This window comes from Hipposideros armiger, unplaced genomic scaffold, assembly GCF_001890085.2.
Source record: "Hipposideros armiger isolate ML-2016 unplaced genomic scaffold, ASM189008v1 scaffold_867, whole genome shotgun sequence".
Classification (NCBI taxonomy): domain Eukaryota; kingdom Metazoa; phylum Chordata; class Mammalia; order Chiroptera; family Hipposideridae; genus Hipposideros; species Hipposideros armiger.
The window spans coordinates 594775-603378 of record NW_017732217.1 but is presented as its reverse complement, the minus strand read 5'-3'; positions in this window follow the sequence as shown (position 1 = coordinate 603378).

The window sequence follows — 8604 nt, the reverse complement described above, 5'->3', positions numbered from 1 at the left end:
CCTACGCTGTCGTCGGCGACCCACGGCAGTCCAGCCCCAGGTCGAGCTGCCGTTCACCATCTTAGCTGCAGAGGGCAGTGTCACTGTCCCTCATATGTGGGATCCGAACCCGGGCCCACTGGCATCCCAAGCCAGTTCTTAACCAACGCGCCACTCGGCAGGCCCTGAAGCAGGAGACTTCTATTGTTTAGGATTCAGAAACTGATTTACAAAGCAATCAAGAAGCAGGGGGATAGATAGGATTCAGGTTAGGAGCAATCTTTAGTCTAGGATTTACAAACTGGTTAGAAAAGTAATCAAAGCCAAGAGCTAAGGAACTAAGAAACTAGGGAGGAGACTTAACATTTCTATACTTAACATTTCTTTAGGAAAGAAAACTTAAAATTCTTGGGGGGGGGGCCCTCTCTTGGCAGGTAACAGTCATTAAGGTTCCCTGTAGCCTTTATCCTGCAGGAAAAGGAAAATTAACATAGATAGCAGGTGGGGACAGTCACTAAAAAACTGAAGGAAACTACTGTAGTCCCCCCTTATCTGCAGAAGATATGTTCCAGGACCCCCAATGGATGCCTGAAACCGTGGATAGTACTGAACCCTGTAATACTATGTTTTTTCCTATATATACACACCTTTTCACTTAAAGGAAGCACTTTATGGCTTCTCTTCGGCCTATACAAACTGCCAGCATCACTTCTCTTATGCATTGGGGACATTATTAAGTAAAATAATGGTGATCTGAACACACGCACTGCAATACTGCAACAGTTGATCTGATAACCAAGAGGGCTACTAAGTAGCAAACAGATGTGGTAGCATACGAGGTCAGATCATTAAGTTCGGTCAGATAATTAAGTTCTTGAACTCACCCTCATTGCTGAATAGCACTACCATTACCCTCAAAGTACTCCCCTTGGGAAGCTATGCACCTACGCTAGCGCCTAGTCCACCCTTCAGAGCAATTTTGGAACTCTTTTTCTGGAATGGCCATCAGAGCTGTCGTCATATTACCCTTGATGTTCTGAATGTCATCAAAATGTCTTCCTTTCAATATTTCCTTCATCTTTGGGTAAAGAAAGAAGTTAACAGGGGCCAGATCAGGTGAGTAGGGAGGGTGTTCCAATACAGTTATTTGTTTACTGGCTAAAAACTCCCACACAGACAGTGCCTTGTGAGCTGATGCATTGTCGTGATGCAAGAGCCATGAATTGTTGGCAAAAAGTTCAAGTCTAACTTTTTCAGGCAGCCTTTTCAGCACTTCCAAATAATAAACTTGGTTAGCTATTTATCCAGTTGGTACAAATTCATGATGAATAACCCCCCTGATATAAAAAAAAGTAACATTGCAACAAGTTCGTCAAATCTCGTATACAGAGTGGAGGTGCTGGGCAAAAAGATGATTCATGTTCAGTGCAGGATAGAGCTGGACAACGTGAGATTTCATCATGGTACTCAGAACAGCACACAATTTAAAACATGAGTTGCTTATTTCTGGAATTTTCTATTTAATATTTTTGGACCACAGTTGACTGCAGGTAACTGCAACAGCGGAAATCATAACCATGGATAAGAGAGGACTACTGTATCATGTTTTCAATCCCAAGGAATTGAGATTTGTCAATAAACTATTTCCATTTAGAATTGGGACTTGGAGGCCGTGACCCAGCTGGATGGTACTGGGCACTAATTGTACAGAGATGGGACTGACATTATTACCAAGAGAAGCCAGACTGTAATTTCCAAAGATGGCTGCAATAACGTTTCCCTCCCACATAATTTTCTAGAACTTTGACACCCCTCCCATTGAGAAGTGGGTTTTGTGTGCCCTCTCTTGGGATCTGGATGGGCTTGTGAGTTGCTTGTAACTAATAGCATGTGGCAGAAGTGACACTGGCATGGCTACCAAGGCTAGGTCAGAAGAGTAAGGCTGCCTCTGCCTCTTTTTGAAACATTTGCACTGGGGTCCTGAGCCACTTTGCAAGCAATCTCTCTGCCCTGAGGCCACCACGATGTGAGGAAGCCCAAACTAGTCCATGTGGAAAGACCATGTGGAGAAGCCCTGAAGCAACATGGAGAAAGATGCCCAGTCTGCCCCCAGCTGTTTCACTGTCCCTGCTTCAGCCAAGTGATTGCAATCAGATGAGATCCAAACAAGAACTGCCCATTGGACCCTTCTAAAAATCTGACCACAGACATGGTGAGAGATAATAGGCTGACAGTTGCAGTTTTCTGCCACTGTGTTTTGGAGTGATTTGTTACTCATCGATAATACTAGAAAGAGGGTGGAGTACAGAAAATAAGGAACCACAGCTTCAAGAGCTGAAGATAATCACATAATGACAACAGCAGCAACTAACATTTAAGTGCTTTTTGTGTATGAACATCATTCTAAGTGCTGGGCACTAACCAACTCATTTAGTCCTCACAGCAACCTTAGGAGGTGTCATTATTATCTTCATTGTATGGATGGAAAACAGGGCAGAGAAAACAGCAAGAATTGGCTAAGAATGGAATTTGAATCCAGTTGTGGCTTCAGCAGCTGGTGGTAGCCATTCACCTTGCGAGTGAGGAATATGTGATTTGGCTCAGCAAATCAGGGCATTCAGGTCCTCTTCAGACTACAATGATTGGCTCTGGTATGGCATGTGACTGTCGACACAGGCATGTGACTTCAGTTGGCCAATCAGAGTCAGCCTCATTAATTTCATAGGGAAATCTGAGACAAAGATGCTTTTCTTTATCTGTGGGATATGAATGAGGTTCCATGTGGCCAGAAGGTTGCTGGCAGCCATCTTGGGAACTGCCACCCGAAAAGATGGTACAGAGGTGTAAGAATAAATAAAAGAAAATCTCATTCAAAGTGGAGTCAGAGAAGCCCTGAAAGGGGAGCTCACTTTACAAACCAGGGCAGAAAGAAGTTTACTACCCCAGCAGGAGGAAGATTTTCTTCTTGCCCAGCAACAGCCCAGCCAATGAGAAACCACTACACTCAGCCAATGAGAAGCCACCAGTACCCTAAACTCCTACTCTCTTCCAATAGAATTTTGCTCAACTTCCTGCTTTTTCTCTATAAAACAACATCCCCCTCCTTTGTTCTCTGGACTTGCCTATGGTTTGCCATAGTCTCCATATCCGAAATTGCAATTCTTCTGCTATTCCTGAACAAACTCATTTTTTGCTAATAAAATAACTGGCCTTTTTATTTTTAAGGTTGACAGAGAAATGAAAAGAAACAGAGTCCTTGGTGATTGTTGCTAAACTGTTGTTTTCCAGTTACAAATTCCCTTTGGCGTTTAAGCCATTTTACTTGGGTTTTCTGTTACTTGCATCAAAGACTAGAGAAAATATTTATATTTGACAACCAGTACTTTGGGCACTGGGCAATCAGAATTGTTCATTGCTGTGCCCGATACTAACACTTTTCTTGCTGCATGGTGGGGTGGGCTGGGAAGTCCTGAGAGAGGTCTAAGGCAGTTGAAGTAGTCATGGGGAAGGACATTTGTGGCTTCTGAGGCAGCATGATTTACCAAGCAACATAGAACTGTCTTAGTACTTCAACAATCGACATAGGAAGATAGCTTGTTCAAGCTGAATGTTAGCTTTGCTCGCTGACTGATTCAACCCCCTTTTGACATGAGCTAGTGTGAATGGATTTCTGTTTCCTGCAAGTGGAGAAAAAAAAAAAGACATCCTCTCATGAATGTGAGTCATGAATCAAACCTTTAGGAAATAACAAATAGCAGTGAAATCTCACTTTAACTGTATGAGGTCATTTCAGCTTTGGGTCAGGCAGAAACTCTAAGGCAATTTTGACCATGAGCTGCCAAAGGGTCCACACCCTTTGGCCCAGGAATCCCGCCTCTGGGACGCACAAGGATGTGCATCAAGGCATTATTTATAATGGGAGGAAATTGGAAACAGCTTCAATGTCTGGCAACACTGCCTCGTTGAGTAAACATCGTGCAAACACTAGAAATTGTGTTTACACAGAGAGGACAAGGGAACAGGGGAACAGCTTACATTTTAAGAAGGGAAAAAGCAGGACTGTATAAACAATTTCCTCACAGTTATATAAAACATCACACACACACACACACACACACACACACACACACACACACACACACACACACACTTTTTAAAGCCTGAATGGAAATACATCAAAATATTTACTACAGTACTGATGTGGGACTGCGGGGCTCAGCGAGGGGGGACAGAGGTATCTTTGTCTTTCTACAATAGTTTTCTATATTTTCCAAATTGTGCTTAACAAACAGCAAACTCTTCTTTTTAATTTTATTTTCAAAACTTTTAACTTAGATCATGAACATTTCCAAATAGATACAAAAAGCAGAGTGACAATAAACCCACATGGGCCCATCGCCCAACTTCAAGAACTATCAGTATTTTGCCATTTTATCTTCTTTCCCCTCTCTATTTTTTTTTTTTGGTGGGGCATCCCTCCAACTGTTTGCCAGTCAACAGCCACTTCACCCCAACCGGGGATCGGACACATTGTTCCTCGAGGCCCCCCCTATTTTCTGGATACCTTAAAAAAAATACAAGTGATGGACATTATGTTCATTCTTACATACTACAATGAGCATCTAGAAAGGGTGTGTGTGTGTGTGTGCCTTTCCATACATAGCTACCATGTCTTACCACATTGAACAAAATGAACAAATTCCTAAATATCATCAAATATCCAGTTCATATTCAAATTTCCCCCAGTATCTATAGTTGACATACAATATTATACAAAAGAAAAAGAAAAAAAAAAGAATTTCCGCCAGTGTCTCAAAAACATCTTTTTACAGTAGTTTTATTTGGATTGGGATCCAGACAAAGTACATTCATTGCTTTTGTTTTTGGTTTATTGTTATTATTCACACACAGTAAGTCATGGGTGTGTGTGCATGTGTGTGTATACACAGCTCTATGAGTTTTGACAAACACATGGAGTCGAGTAATCTCAGGCTCAAGCAGGATTCACGGCAGTTCTGTCACTCTAAAAATTCACTTAGGCTTTATAGTTAAGTGTATTTGGTTTTTATGTTTCTGTATTTGTTTTTCTAATGGGAGAAAAAGCAATATTCGGAGGTGGTTTAAGGCCTGAAGTTATTTAAGATCATGAAGCACAGGGTCACATAGGAGACCTGGGCTCCAGTCCTGCTCTCTGTCTTGGGGCCTCCTTTTTCTGAGCCTGTTTCCTCATCTACAAGGTGGGTGTTGTGAGGACCCTGTGACTTAGGAAGGGTGTCCAGTGAAGCTCTCAGCCACAGTGGTTGGTCTGACCTGCCTTTTCTTCTTTATTCCCCCAGGCTGAGTCATCTCCTTGTCCAGGCAACAGGCCCACAGAGAGCAGCCAGCATTCCATGTCTCCTACACCCCCTCCCTTACTGCCAACCCCACCCTAAATTCTGTGCCCCCTCTACCTTCAGTGCCCCCTCCCCCAGCCCAGAGTCCCCAGGGAACTGTCTCACCTGGCTTCCTGACTGGCCTCCAGCATTCCCTTGTGTTATATGGGACCCACTCCCTTTCAGACACCCAAAGGGTCTTCCTAAATCTCACCACTACTCTCTCATATCTCACAGGATATCACAGAGGTCAAGCCCTTCCATTCCCTATATGACAAAATTACTTCCGGTAATAATCAGGAAATGAAACGGACAATATTAATGGCTAGAGAAGAAATGCAAACAGTGGACATTTTCTTTTCTTGAACCTCATATATATAAAATCATGCCAGCTAAAAAGAATTTTAAAATAAACATTACAGTACAAAAAGGAGAAAAAGGACTACTGTTTATTCAAAGCTTATTGAAAGCTTCAAAGTTTGAACTTGGATCCTTTGGTTACAGTCTGATGTAATAAAACTTTATGTAAATAACTGTGAGTTTTTCCCTTTTTGAGGAGCGAGAGATTGGGAAGGATGAAGGGAGACAGGGAAGAAAGAGACAGAGAGACAGAGAAACAGAGACAGAGAGAGACAGGCGGAGAGACAGAGACAGAGAGAGAGCTTGCATGCCTGCAGGTTGCATCTCCAATGGCTACTTCACTGAAAGGCTCAGCACTGAGTCTCACCCGCAGATCCTGGGCCCTGAACTCTTGGGGAGGTGCCCTACAAAGTCCCCTCACCCCCACTCAACCCCCTGCCCATCAGGATTTAGAGCAAGGGCATCAAAGAAACATTACCTCCTCCTGCTCCGGCTCCATGGGGAAGTCCCCTCCTTCCTGTTGCCTGAGTTCTTTCCTGGAACTTGTGCTGGGTTGTCTGGACCACAAATGGGGTGATGTGCTTAGTAAGCCCAGGAAAGAAACTGAGGTGGCAGGCAGGGTTTGTGAATGTAAAAGCACAGTGTGATTGGGAGTGAGGGACCTGAGGGCTGGGAATGTCCTGTATCTTAAGCTGGGTGGTGAGAACATGGAGGGTCATTTCCGTTTTATTTTCTTTTTTTCAAAACTGGTTCTTGAAGTAGACACACAGGCAAATCAGTACAAACCATAAGTGAACAGCAGGGTGAATTTTCACCAACTGAACACACCTGTACCACCAGCTCCCAGACCAAGAAACATTTCCAGTCCCCCTGGAAGCCCCTTTGTGGCTCCTTTCAGTCCATCCCCACTCCCCTCAAGTCACCATCATTCTGACTTCTGGCTTCACAGATTGGTTTTTCCTGTCTTGAATTTTATATAAGTGGAATCAGAACATATATTCTCTTTAGTGTCTGGCATTCTCCACTCAACACAGTGTAAGACTCATTCTTGTTACCGCGTGTAGTTACAGATTATTCTCAGGGTGGTGCACGATTCCGTCGTGTGACTCTACCCAGTTTATTTCACCATTCTCCGTTGATGGTGAGGGAATGAGTCAAGTGGAAAGAGGGAACAGCCAGTGCAAGGGTCCTGAAGTTAGAACATGTGTGGTACAAGGAGGTGCATGTGGTCAGAGAGGAGCAAGCAAGGTGGAGAGACGGGGGAGATGAAGTAAGAAGGGGGACAGGAAGCAGATGGTGCAGAGGCTTATAGGCCACACTGGGGATTCTGGCTTTTACTCTAGGTGAGATGGAGCCACGGGAAGGTTCTGAGCAGGGAGGACCTGGATCTGACTTGGACATTCAGAGTCCCTCTAGCTGCATGAGGGAAGAGTCCTCAGAGGCAGGGGCAGACGCAGGAAGTCCAGAAAGGGAAGACAGTGGAAACAGCAGAGGGAGCCAGAAGTGTTTAGACTCAGAAGGCATTTTTTGTATATGTGATTAGGGATATATTTAATTTACTTTTACCTTCTTATTTTTTGAGTCTATTGTCCCTATTTTTCCTATGCTTTTCCTCCCTCTCATTTGGACTTGTTTGAAGCGACTTCATTTTTTTGTTTTGCTTTGTCTTAGGTTTTCTTCCTCTTTCTTTTCCTTCTGCTAGTTTGGCGTGTATGCACCATTTCTATGCTTTTAGTAGTAATCCTTGAAATTTTACCATGCTCACTTTTAAAAATCAGGTCTGAAGTTTAATCTAGAGTTGAATCATCAAACACTACCTAGATCATAGAGCACTTTATCTTTATCTCCCCAGTTCTATTTATATTGACATTGTTGTCCAGAATTTTATATCTCTCATTTCTTAAAAAAAAAAAAAAGAAAAGAAAAAAAGAAAGAAATCAACTTTTTATTTGGAGATAATTACAAATTTACAAAAAAAATGCAAGACTGAGAATAGTACAAAGAACACAACTTTTGACTCAAATTTAATTGTTAACATTTTTACCCCATTTACTTTTTCATTTTCTCCCTTCTGACCCCCTCTTTCTCTCTCATTTTTGTTTTTCTGTACCATTTAAGGCTAAGTTACATACACCATGGCCTTTTACTCCTAAACACTTCAGTGTATATCTTAAGACTAGGTATGTCCTCTTTCATAACCACAGTACAATAACTTTAGTAAATTTAACATTGATACACAAAATTTTGCTAATCTACTATTGTATTCCAGTTTTGTCATTGGTCAAATAATGTTTTCATTTATAGCATAGCTTTTCCTCCAATATGGAACAGGCAATTTTTATAGGTAGAGGTGATAAAATTTGCTGATCAATTTGATGTAAGGTGTAAAGAAAAATGTACATTACTGAAACGTCCTGGAGATTGGCTGGACTCAGAGGCACAAATAATACACTTCAGGTACAGAGGGACTTCAGGTACAGTCCCTCTGTTCATCCCTCGCCTTACTTCTTCCTGTGTTGGCTTCATTTTCAGACTAGCTCTTCCCTCACGGAAGCCCTTTGTGCTCCAGACCTATGCCCTTCCAGCGCATCAAGGTTAAAAGGCTCCTCCCCACCCAGTCCAACAATAGTCCCAGTGTTAATTCTCATTGGTCCAGCTTTGGGGATATGCCCATTCCTGAACCAATTGCAAAGGCCCAAGAGAAGGAAGTCACTCATTGGCCAGGCCTGGAGTCCTCCAGTGGAGTCAGCCCCCTGGATTCAGAGGAGGCCAGTTCTCTCAAAGAGGGAGAATGAGTACTGGAAATACAAAACAACCCACGGTAAGAACCTGCATTATTTAGGGCAGTGTTTCTCAAAGTGTGGTCCCTATCAGCAGTAGCAGCAACAACAGC